The sequence below is a fragment of the Microtus ochrogaster genome, chromosome 1 (genome assembly GCF_000317375.1).
Source record: "Microtus ochrogaster isolate Prairie Vole_2 chromosome 1, MicOch1.0, whole genome shotgun sequence".
Classification (NCBI taxonomy): domain Eukaryota; kingdom Metazoa; phylum Chordata; class Mammalia; order Rodentia; family Cricetidae; genus Microtus; species Microtus ochrogaster.
The window spans coordinates 28074625-28084557 of record NC_022009.1 but is presented as its reverse complement, the minus strand read 5'-3'; the positions used below and the strand labels follow the sequence as shown (position 1 = coordinate 28084557).

The window sequence follows — 9933 nt, the reverse complement described above, 5'->3', positions numbered from 1 at the left end:
CCTTCCTTCCTTCCTTCCTTCCTTCCTTCCTTCCTTCCTCTGCCCCAGCCTCCTGATTGCTGGTATGTGTGGTTACCAGCTGAGTTCTACTGTCATTACTGCTTTGTTTGGCTTGTCTCTACTGCTCTGCATACTTAATGTATCTGTGACCAGTGTGTTGCTACTGTGGATATGATGCTACATGTTCTACAATTAAATTATGGTGTGAAATGTTTTATATCTCCATATCTACATTTAAGACATATTGTCAAAGGGCTAGACAGACAGCTTAGTGGTTAAGAGTATTTCTTGCTCTTCCAGAGGACCCTAGTTTGGTCCTCATCACGCACATCAGACTGCTCACAAACTGCCTGTAACTCCAGCCCCAGAAGACCCAACCCCTTCTGACCGGCACAGGCACTCATACCTGTTACAGCTTACTGTCACAATGCATACACTTAGAAATAAAAATATTTATGGTATTTCATTTGTATTTTAATAAATCTTGCCTTAAGATCAGAAAAGTAAAACAGCCACACTGGCCAGCCTTACAGACCAGGAAGCAATAACACATACTTTTATTCCCAGTAGCTACACTAGTTTGCCATAGAAACCAGGGGTAGAGGTGCACACCTTCTATCCCAGAACTAGAGAGGATTATAAGATGGGAGGAGACAGCTCTTAGTCTCATTCTGAGATTCCCGGGGGCAGGGTTGCCAGTTTTGGACTGAGGTTGAGGTAAGAGCCAGTGGCTGGCTGGTTTTCTTTTCTGAGTTTCAGGTTGAACCCCAATTTCTCTCTCTGAGTTTATATTAATTGTGCATCAAAAATATTAAAAATTACTAGAAATGTGGTCAGTTGAAAATGTAAAGTTCACTTTGCTCTACTTAATTTAAATGTGTCTTACCTGCTTCTGATGGCGATGTTCCAGGTGTATGTTGTCAGAGATTTGAAGAGTTCATGTTTCAGTTGCATGGTCCCTAGGGCAGAAGGCAGATAGGCCCAGTTCCATTACAAACCTTTACCTCTCACTTGTTAGACCCGTATACACATACACACAACCTCTCACTTGTTAGACCCGTATACACATACACACACTTTCCTTTTGTTTTTTCTTCATTGACAAATTTTTGGAGCTGGTGTGTTTCTGCTTTTAGAGTTTGGGGGTGGGGTGGGGTTTGAGACAAGGTTTGATGCAGACACATCAAATTGGGGGGGGGGAACTCTAGTCAAATAACCCCAAGCTAACTCCAAATAGAGCATACTAAAATTTTTCTTTATTAAAAAAGGAAACTCACAGAAGAGGAACAGGGGTCCAACATCCAGGTGTAGAACATGGGAAGAAGAGGGGTGAGTGGGTGGGACTGCAGCTCTTTGGCAGCCCAAAGCCACACCTCAACCTGGTCCAGCCTCTCAAAAGCCATTGGCTGATGGAGGCTCCCCATCAGGGTTTGTCTGTAGTTTTTGGAGCCTGTCCTGAAACTAGTTCTTGTAGACCAGTCTGGCTTCAAACTCAAGAGATTCCCCTACCTCTGCCTCCTGAGTGCTGGGTTTAAAGGCATGTGCTACCACTGCCCGACCTCAGATTTTTTTGTTTAGTGTTTTGTTTAGTATTTGCATTATTAGGCACCCTGAGAACAGGAACGAGGTCCAAACAAAGGGGGTAATCATTATATCTCTTATCTGTGGAACCTAAAAGTAGTTTTGTGTTTAATTCGACTGTATTTTGGTTGCAAAATGTTTCATGAAGTCAGCTTTATCATTTTTTCACTTGTGACTTCTTGCTGTTCTCAAAAGGTATGAATTTTGGATTTTTTTTCCAGATTTTGTACTTTTGGATTTTCAGTGTTCAATCTAGTCAAGTCATGATGGCGTGTTATAGTGCAGAGCAAAGACATCCTGGCACTTTGAAGTTAAGGACACATATGCAATAGATACATCTTCTGTGGTAGCAGGGACTCAGATGAACCAGATAGGTGAACCATTTTATGTCCATGCTTGCTGTTAATAGACTGGAATCTTATCTTGGGTATCTTTTATCTAGGATGAGGCACATGATGTGGGGTTTTTCTCTGTATGTTGTGATTACCACACATAATAAATTAAAAAAAAACTGCTTTGGATCTATAGCAGGGCAGAACTTAGCTAGGCGGGGAAAAGTAAACTGAATGCTGGCAGAAAGAAGGGCAGAATAAGAGAGAAGTCATGTAGCCCTGCCATAGACAGTCACTGGAATTTTAGCTGGTAAGCCACAGGTACGTGGCAATATACAGATTAATAGAATTGGGTTAAATAAATATGTAAAAGTTAGCCAATAAAAAGCAAGAGCTAATGGGCTAAGCAATGATTTAATTAATACAGTTTCTGTGTAATTATTTTGGGGCTAAGCAGCCGAGAACCAAAGAGCAGTCTCCTTCAGCAGGCACAGAGGTCTAACATGTAGTAGGTGTGCTAGACATATATTTATATGTGTGTGTGTGTGTGTGTGTGTGTGTGTGTACGCATCTATCTATCTATCTATCTATCTATCTATCTATCTATCTATCTATCTATCTATCTATCTATCTATCTATCTATCTATCTATCTATCTACAACAAGGTCAGATGTGAAAACAACAAAATAATATAAACAAAGAAAAAACATTCTGTTAGTGAAGGAAAGGATAAGGATTTTAATTACTGTTTAAGCAGCACAGTGACTAGGCTGATGAGGCTTCATGAAGTGGAACAGATGAGCAGGATTTCCTTTGGCTATGTTGTAACCCAAGGGAAGCCTGTATTTCATAGTGGTACTCTTGCTTGTCTATCTTTAATATTAGCATAAACATGTGGAAACTTTCTTTTTCATACACAACACAACAAACACATGTGCAAGACAGTGTCACATTTACACACCTTTTAAAATATCATTTTGTTTGTGCCCTTTCTTTTGGCTGTATTTATTGTCCGAAGATGTAAGAAAAGCTAAGATGGCAGTAAACTTCCTATAGCGCATTAGCAACAGTGATAGATAGCATTGATGGCTGGGGAGGATTGTCGTAAGTCTGTGTGCACCAAGTCACTACCTTCCACTTTTCCTGCTCATATGTTTAATGGCGATGCTGTATTAAAATGTGCTTTCTCTACCTTCTGATTGTTACTTTGACAGGTGTTATTTTTCCACTTTCCATAACAGGGAACAAGTATTGTATAACCCACAGAACATGTATTTCAGACTTTTATTAAAATTATCAGGGAAAATGCTCTTCTGAAATGTTACTGAAATAATTTTCTCCTATGCAGACTGTCATTAAAGTTTATTATTTCTTTTGCTTCAGTTTTATAGGAAAAATTCTTTATTTCTTCCTTTGTTCTAAAATGATCTTGTTGATGTTAACCTTTTGATTGTTCTGGCATTCATCTCAAAATTCATAATAGTGTTCATTATATCTCAGACACATTTGTATTGGCTTCACTAGCATTTGTGGATCTACCAGAGTTAGAGGGCAATTGTATCAGTTATGCTCAGCAGCTAAACAGTGTTTTCATGTTGATAGTTTAAATATCTGTAGTATGAAACTCTGTGCCTGATCTCATTTTAAAAATTTATATTCTAACAGGTAGAGGTTTATGAATGATGCTGTTACTCCTAGAGGTTTCAAAGTGATTGTGTAGATTATGTAGCTTGTGTACTAAGGTAGATTTTAACTTTGAACATGCTTGTACACTATTTTAGAAATAATGGGTGCTTAAAATTATGACAGTATTTAATATATTATTATGCTTATAAATACACATTGCCTTTTCCTTTAGTTTGTACAATAACATATCTAATAGTTGATGCAGATACATAAAACCTATAAGAAAAATAGTGAAAAAATGAAAGTAATGTTCATTGTTATTTTCTAATTTCAGCACAAGCATCAGAAGGACATTTATTTATTGTTAGCGATTTTCTTTACTGATTTCTTGTATTTCAGCTATACAAGAAAATGAGAAATTATATGGGTGGAAAATATTTATTATTCTTGAGTATTCCAGCTAGAATTATTGCATATGTTTCTTCTTCCTCACTACCCATAGCTGGAGGAAGCTAGATATACCTCCCGCCATCATTTTTCACTTCTCCTTTAAGTGTTGTCCCCATATGCACTGCTCTCAGGAGTTGCTGTCGTATGCATACCTTTAATTAGTTAACCTCATCAAAGTTGAGGTCCTTCGGGTTTGTCCAAGATCTATATACCACAAACTCTTTGTGCTAGCATTGCTGTGTTTATTAGGTAACAGTGGACCAGAGGCAAAAGTGGTGTTGCCTAAAACGTTATAGGACTCGGCCTGAATGCTCCATCAGCTTACCCAGTGTTTGCCTTTGTCCTTTGGAAGGAGGATGTATGGTGAGCAAACCTGTTTTTGTCATTCGTGAGACTTGGTAGGAACCTTTGCTGGTCTGCTGGCAGAAGTTAATAATTGAGATGCTCAGCTATCTAAAGCAGTACTTGCTCACTTCAGTAGTGATCCTGAGCTGTCTGTACAGTACCTTATTTTCTGCTATTAGTTCCTTAGGGATGAGATTAACTTCAATGAAACTATCAGAAAATACTTTAAGATCACAGACTGTGAGCCATCAAAGAAATGGGGGAACATAGGAACTTAAGTGTTGCTGCATCCTGATTCACGGAGGTGTGTTTTTGTTCCCATGAAACGCTTTATTTAAATCATTTGTAAAGTGAGGCCTGGCTATATTGGACAAAACACTGGGGGTAATTTTCTTATACAAATGAGACCTGCCAAATGATAATTACCATTTATATTTGTGGATAGTTTTAGTGTTGAACTCTAAAACTGAGAAAATATACTGTCTTGCTTGGCATTGGGATAGAAGCAGGGTGAGACAGAGTCGGACATAGATTCTCTGCATTTTCTCCTTTATTTTGTGTCACTAAAATGAATCAGATTTGTGTCCTTTTATTGAATTTGTAGTGTTGAATCTAGTCCATGGTTACTGCATTTAGCTATTTTTGTTTTACGTTTATGTGTTTTGGAATGGAAATAATTATTGATTTTTGTTAGAAAAACCAATTATAATCTGAGATTTCCATATAAAATGTATCTGTGAAAGGCAGAAGTGAGTGAATAGAGAGGCCTCTGTGCTCTGGAGAAGGAAAGAGGGTAGAAGTTAGTGCTCTCATAGCAGAGATGCTAGGCTAGGCACTGAGGAAATGTCTTTCTCAGTTTGATTTAATCAGTCCACAATGTATGTACACTCTTTAAATGTGTTTTACACAATAAAAACACTCGATGTTATCTGTCAGTTAAAAAAATATAGTTTGTTTTTATTTTGACATCTGTTAGTGATTGCTGGGTTTTTTTTTGGCCAATTTCCTCTTTTTACTCAATCATTTTTAGATAGAGTTGGCATTTCACACAATGCATATTTTTCAAGTTCTTTCACCCAAAATTTCATCCATGATTTCTAAATTTGTTAAATACAGTAAATGGTAATGGGTATATCTCTGCCTGGGGTTTATAGTCTAGATTAGCTGTATTTTTGTCTGTCTATCTATCTATCTGTCTGTCTGTCTGTCTGTCTGTCTGTCTGTCTATGTTCACATTCTCTCCCCTCCTCCTGCTCCCTCTAGCTCCCCTGCATCCCACCCTTATCCACTCTTCAGAGAGGGTAAGGCTTCCTATGGGGAGTCAACAAAGTCCAGCACATGCTTTTTAGCAGGACCAAGGGCCTCCCCACTATTTCTAGGCTGAGCAAGGTATCCCTCCAAAGAGAATGTTTTCCAAGGAGCCAGTACAATCAGTAGGGATAAATCCTGGTCTCACTACCAGTGGCCCCTGAAGTTTGTCCCAACCATACAACTGTCTCTCACATTCAGAGGGCCTAGTTTGGTCCTATGCTGGTTCCCTTGCTGTCAGGCTGGAGTTTCTGTATCCTCATCATGGTCTTGACCTCCTTGCTATATTCTCACCCCTCCCACTCTTCGACTGGACTTTGGGAGCTCTGCCTTTGCTTGCATCAGTTGCTGGATGACGGCTCTATGGTGACATTAAGATAGTCTTCGTTCTGAATACAGGGTAATGAAAAACTGTATGAATGTAAGATGTGTGCTCTGTACAGTCTTCGCCACTCTGCAGAAATCACTCCTTGTTTTTGACTTGGTGGTTTGATGGCAGCAGGAAGAAGATCTTGATTTTAAAGTTTTCTAGAAGCTTGAGGATAAAGGAAATCATATGCGCTGTGAGCTGACTGTGAGCATTACTCTTTCGTTCTTTGGGCCACTTTAAGTTTGAGACTGGGTGTCTTCTTTCTAGCCCTGGAACCTAGTATGTAGACCAGGCTGACTGGACTAGAACTCCCAGAAATCTGTCTGCTTTCCTCCCAAGTGTTGGGAATGAAGGTGTGCACCACCACACCTGGCCTAGGAGTCTTGTCTCCGTCTTCCCTTGCTGGGGTTACAGGTTTGTGCGGATGACCTGGATGTTACACGCATATGTTGTATGTCCGAGCTTAGGTCCCTGTGCTTTTGGACAGCAAGCATTTTATCTGCCTAGCCATCTCTTCTTCAACCACCACAGTGGCTGATTTTAAAAGACTGAAGTAGTAAAGTCCAAGTTTGCCAGTCGTATTAGCTCTTGATTAGGTAGAGTGGCCTGCTACTCTTTAACTCAATTCCTGTGGTAGCTAGAGGCATGGAGAGAAAGCAAATGTGTTGGGCACTTTCCATGAAAATCCTTCTGTTAGCCTGCTTTTCTTTTCTTCCATAGTTACATATGATCTCTACAATAAATATTGGGCTAAGTAATGCTACATCTGATTGACTATGGTGTCAAAACAAAGGTCATAGGATGATTTCGTATCACACCTCTTTTGGTGATTGCTTTGAAGTTAATTAGGCCTTGCTGGCTCTTCTTGACCTTAAAAGTGAACATAAAATGGCTGCCTATGTTTGCTTTCAATGACTTTTTCTTTTACTGCTCTTTAAAGTGCTAATCGACTCAATTCATTTCTCATTTGATGATGATCGAGAGTGTTTCTGTAGATTTTAGATAAAAACCAATAGGATATTTGTCGTGGATATTAGCTGTGTGACTTGGTGATTTACTTTCATACTTTCTTCTCTCTTTCTTGAGAAGAAGTGCTTTATAGGAAGAAGGAGAGGAGGAAATCCTGATGGTTTTTAGAGACATGACTAAACATGCACATATTGTTATTTGAGATAGCTTGTAATTTTTTTCTCTGAAAACTCAACAACACTCATTCCAGATGCATAATTAAAAACCCCATTAGTTTGTTTTCTTGTTCATATTTTGTTTTATAAGTAGATACTCAACAGAAGTAGCTGACTTTTAAATACCAAAGGTTATTTCTGTTTCTAGGCATTTAACAATAGAAATATATAATAATCACAGAGTAGTGATTCTAATAGTGAATGCATAAAGCGCTCCCTAGAAAGTATTCTTTTCTTTAACTGTGAGTATTAATTTTTAGGAATATAGCCAATGCATACCCATCAACTTTTGATCATGCTGTAAATGGTCTTTGTATTTCTCAGTCCTATCTTAGAAGAGGGTGCTATAAGGCCTGAGCCAAGAATAATTTTCCATAAATGGAGGTTATGAGTTTAGATTTGTATTTCTCCTGTTTTTGTTTGTTTTATGGATAACTTTTGAAGGCTGCTGCAGTCAATGCTGTGGATTGGATGCCATTCCCACCTGGATTTTAATATGCATGAGGTCAGAACTCATGTTTTCATGCACTGTCTGTCTTGTTAGCTCTGCTGTTTTATCCAGCATCTCAGGCTAACCCCTTCTGCACTGTTACTTGTAGCTTCCCCATCCTTCGGAGGAAATGATGCAAAGTATGTCTATAAAAGAAACAGAACAGTGTGTATGTAACCTAAAAGTAAATTTTTTTTTGTTTTAGAACATCTATCTCCTAGTAGAGTTACAGTATTCTTTCATTTGCCTGTTTAAATATTTATAAAGAACGAGCCTGTTTGTGTACACATGGCCTCAGTGAGTTCAAAATTAATTTGTGACAAAAATATCCCCCCATAAAGTGGGACGTAAGAGGCTGCATTAAGGAAATACTTGTAAAGGAATAGAAAGTAATTTATTAATTGATTGGTATTTGAGATACTTTGTTTGGTAACAAAGGGGAATATCATCTTTGGCTAAAAGGAGCTCAGATTGGTGAGGGGCCAGGCATAAGATATATATTATGGCAGGTGTTATAGTATGGGGTCATGTGGAGTATCATGGAAATGGCCCATGTTTCTGTTTGAAGCTTGAGGTTGTATGTTGTTTCTGTAATGTCCATGTGGGTGAGGAAGGTGCGCGTTACTGCTTTAGCGCAGGTGGAGAATTCTTGGCCTTCCTGAACTTCTCTTTTTCTTCCTCTCAGCACTGCTGCTCTTAAGACGACAAGTAGGTCTTTATGAAGTTCTGTCTGATTTCTTGAGTTTAAAGTTGCCATTGCTTTTCTATTTAACTTATTATTATTGTGTGTCTTTGAGTATATAAATGATGTGTGTGCATGTAGTTCATGTGCCATTGTGTGTGTGTGTAGGTCAGGGGATAACTTGGTGGAGTCCAATCTCTTTTACCTTTGCCCTAGTTCTGGGAGTTTGGCTTAAGTACTCGCGTTTCCTCAACTTTAATCCACGGAGCCACATCACAGGCCTTTTGTTTTGTTTTGCTCATTTTTTTTATATCAGTATCCATGTATATAACTAGTTTGAGTTTACAGAATTTACTATTGTGTAATTTCTGTCTTTAATTCGGTTTGAACAAAGTGGTTATGACGTGACAAGCACCAGAAGGGATTTCCACAAATAATAGTTTTCTTCTGCCTATTTTGCAAGACAGTTGGGGTTACAGTTTGGTGACGTGGTTTCCACATCTCTAACAAAACTCACAGTGGATGGCTTTTCTCCATGGGTGACATTTCAGGGTGCCACAGGTCTCTTGCTGCCACTGGCATGAGCAGTGGGAACCTTCCTTACAGAGTCAGGTTAAGGACTTATAGACAGGTCCAAGCTTTGTTCAGGGAGGTTTCATAATTTATGTGTAACGTTACTGTTGAATTTAAAGCTAAAGTCAGCTGTTTCCCTAAGTTCCGGAATATTCCTCATCACAACTTTTTGATTGATGTGTGTAGCTCCAGTTTAACAAGCCACACTGCCAATAAATCTTAATTAAATCTTACTGGCTTTAGTTCCGCTGTTTGGTAGTGTGTGGTCCCTGTGTGTTCTACTTGCTATCTCTCCTCCCCCAGTGTTGTATTAAAGATGGTCTTAGGATGGAAGCATTTCATATTTTCTTATTGAAGTTTGTTTTCAAGGTAAAGGAAATGATTACTTTAAAAATTAATGATTTACTTAGGCTATGAGCAGTTTATTTAAAATAAGTTTTGTTAAAGTATGTTAAAATGTTTTTAATTTCATGTTATAAATATTTTGGAAACAAAATGCCGTTTTTAGCACTCCCTTCCCCCCTTTCTTTCTTTCAAGTCTGGGTTTCACTGTGTAGCCCAGGCTGTCCTGGAACTCACTATATAGACCAGGCTGGCTTCGCACTCACAGAAACTGCTTGCTTCTGTTTAGGGAGTGCTCATTGAAGTATACATTACCACGCCTAGCTTGTTATTGTTCTTTTCAAATTTTTTTGTTTTTATATTTTGAGACAGTCTCTCTCATTTGCCTATGCTGGCTTTGAATTGCAGTGCAGACAAGACAGAAATTCAACCTTCATTCCTCTTGCCTCACCCTTCAGTGCCCTGAGGTTACAGCTCTGTGTCACAGAGCCTATCAAGAGGTCATTTTGGTTTTGTTCTTTACGTTCTGTTTCCTTACAGTCTTAGGACCATGGAGAAAGTGTTATGGAGCATAAAGAATATGTTCGAATATCTGTCTATAATTGCAGCATTATGCCTTGATCGTGGAATTATAAATTAATGGGTTGAGC

General features: G+C 38.6%; 1 protein-coding gene across 1 annotated transcript in view; it reads left to right on the top strand.

Annotated features, from left to right (window-relative positions):
- Cep128 (centrosomal protein 128) overlaps positions 1-9933 on the top strand; it is a 367524-nt gene that overhangs the window by 135178 nt on the left and 222413 nt on the right. The window lies entirely within an intron of this gene.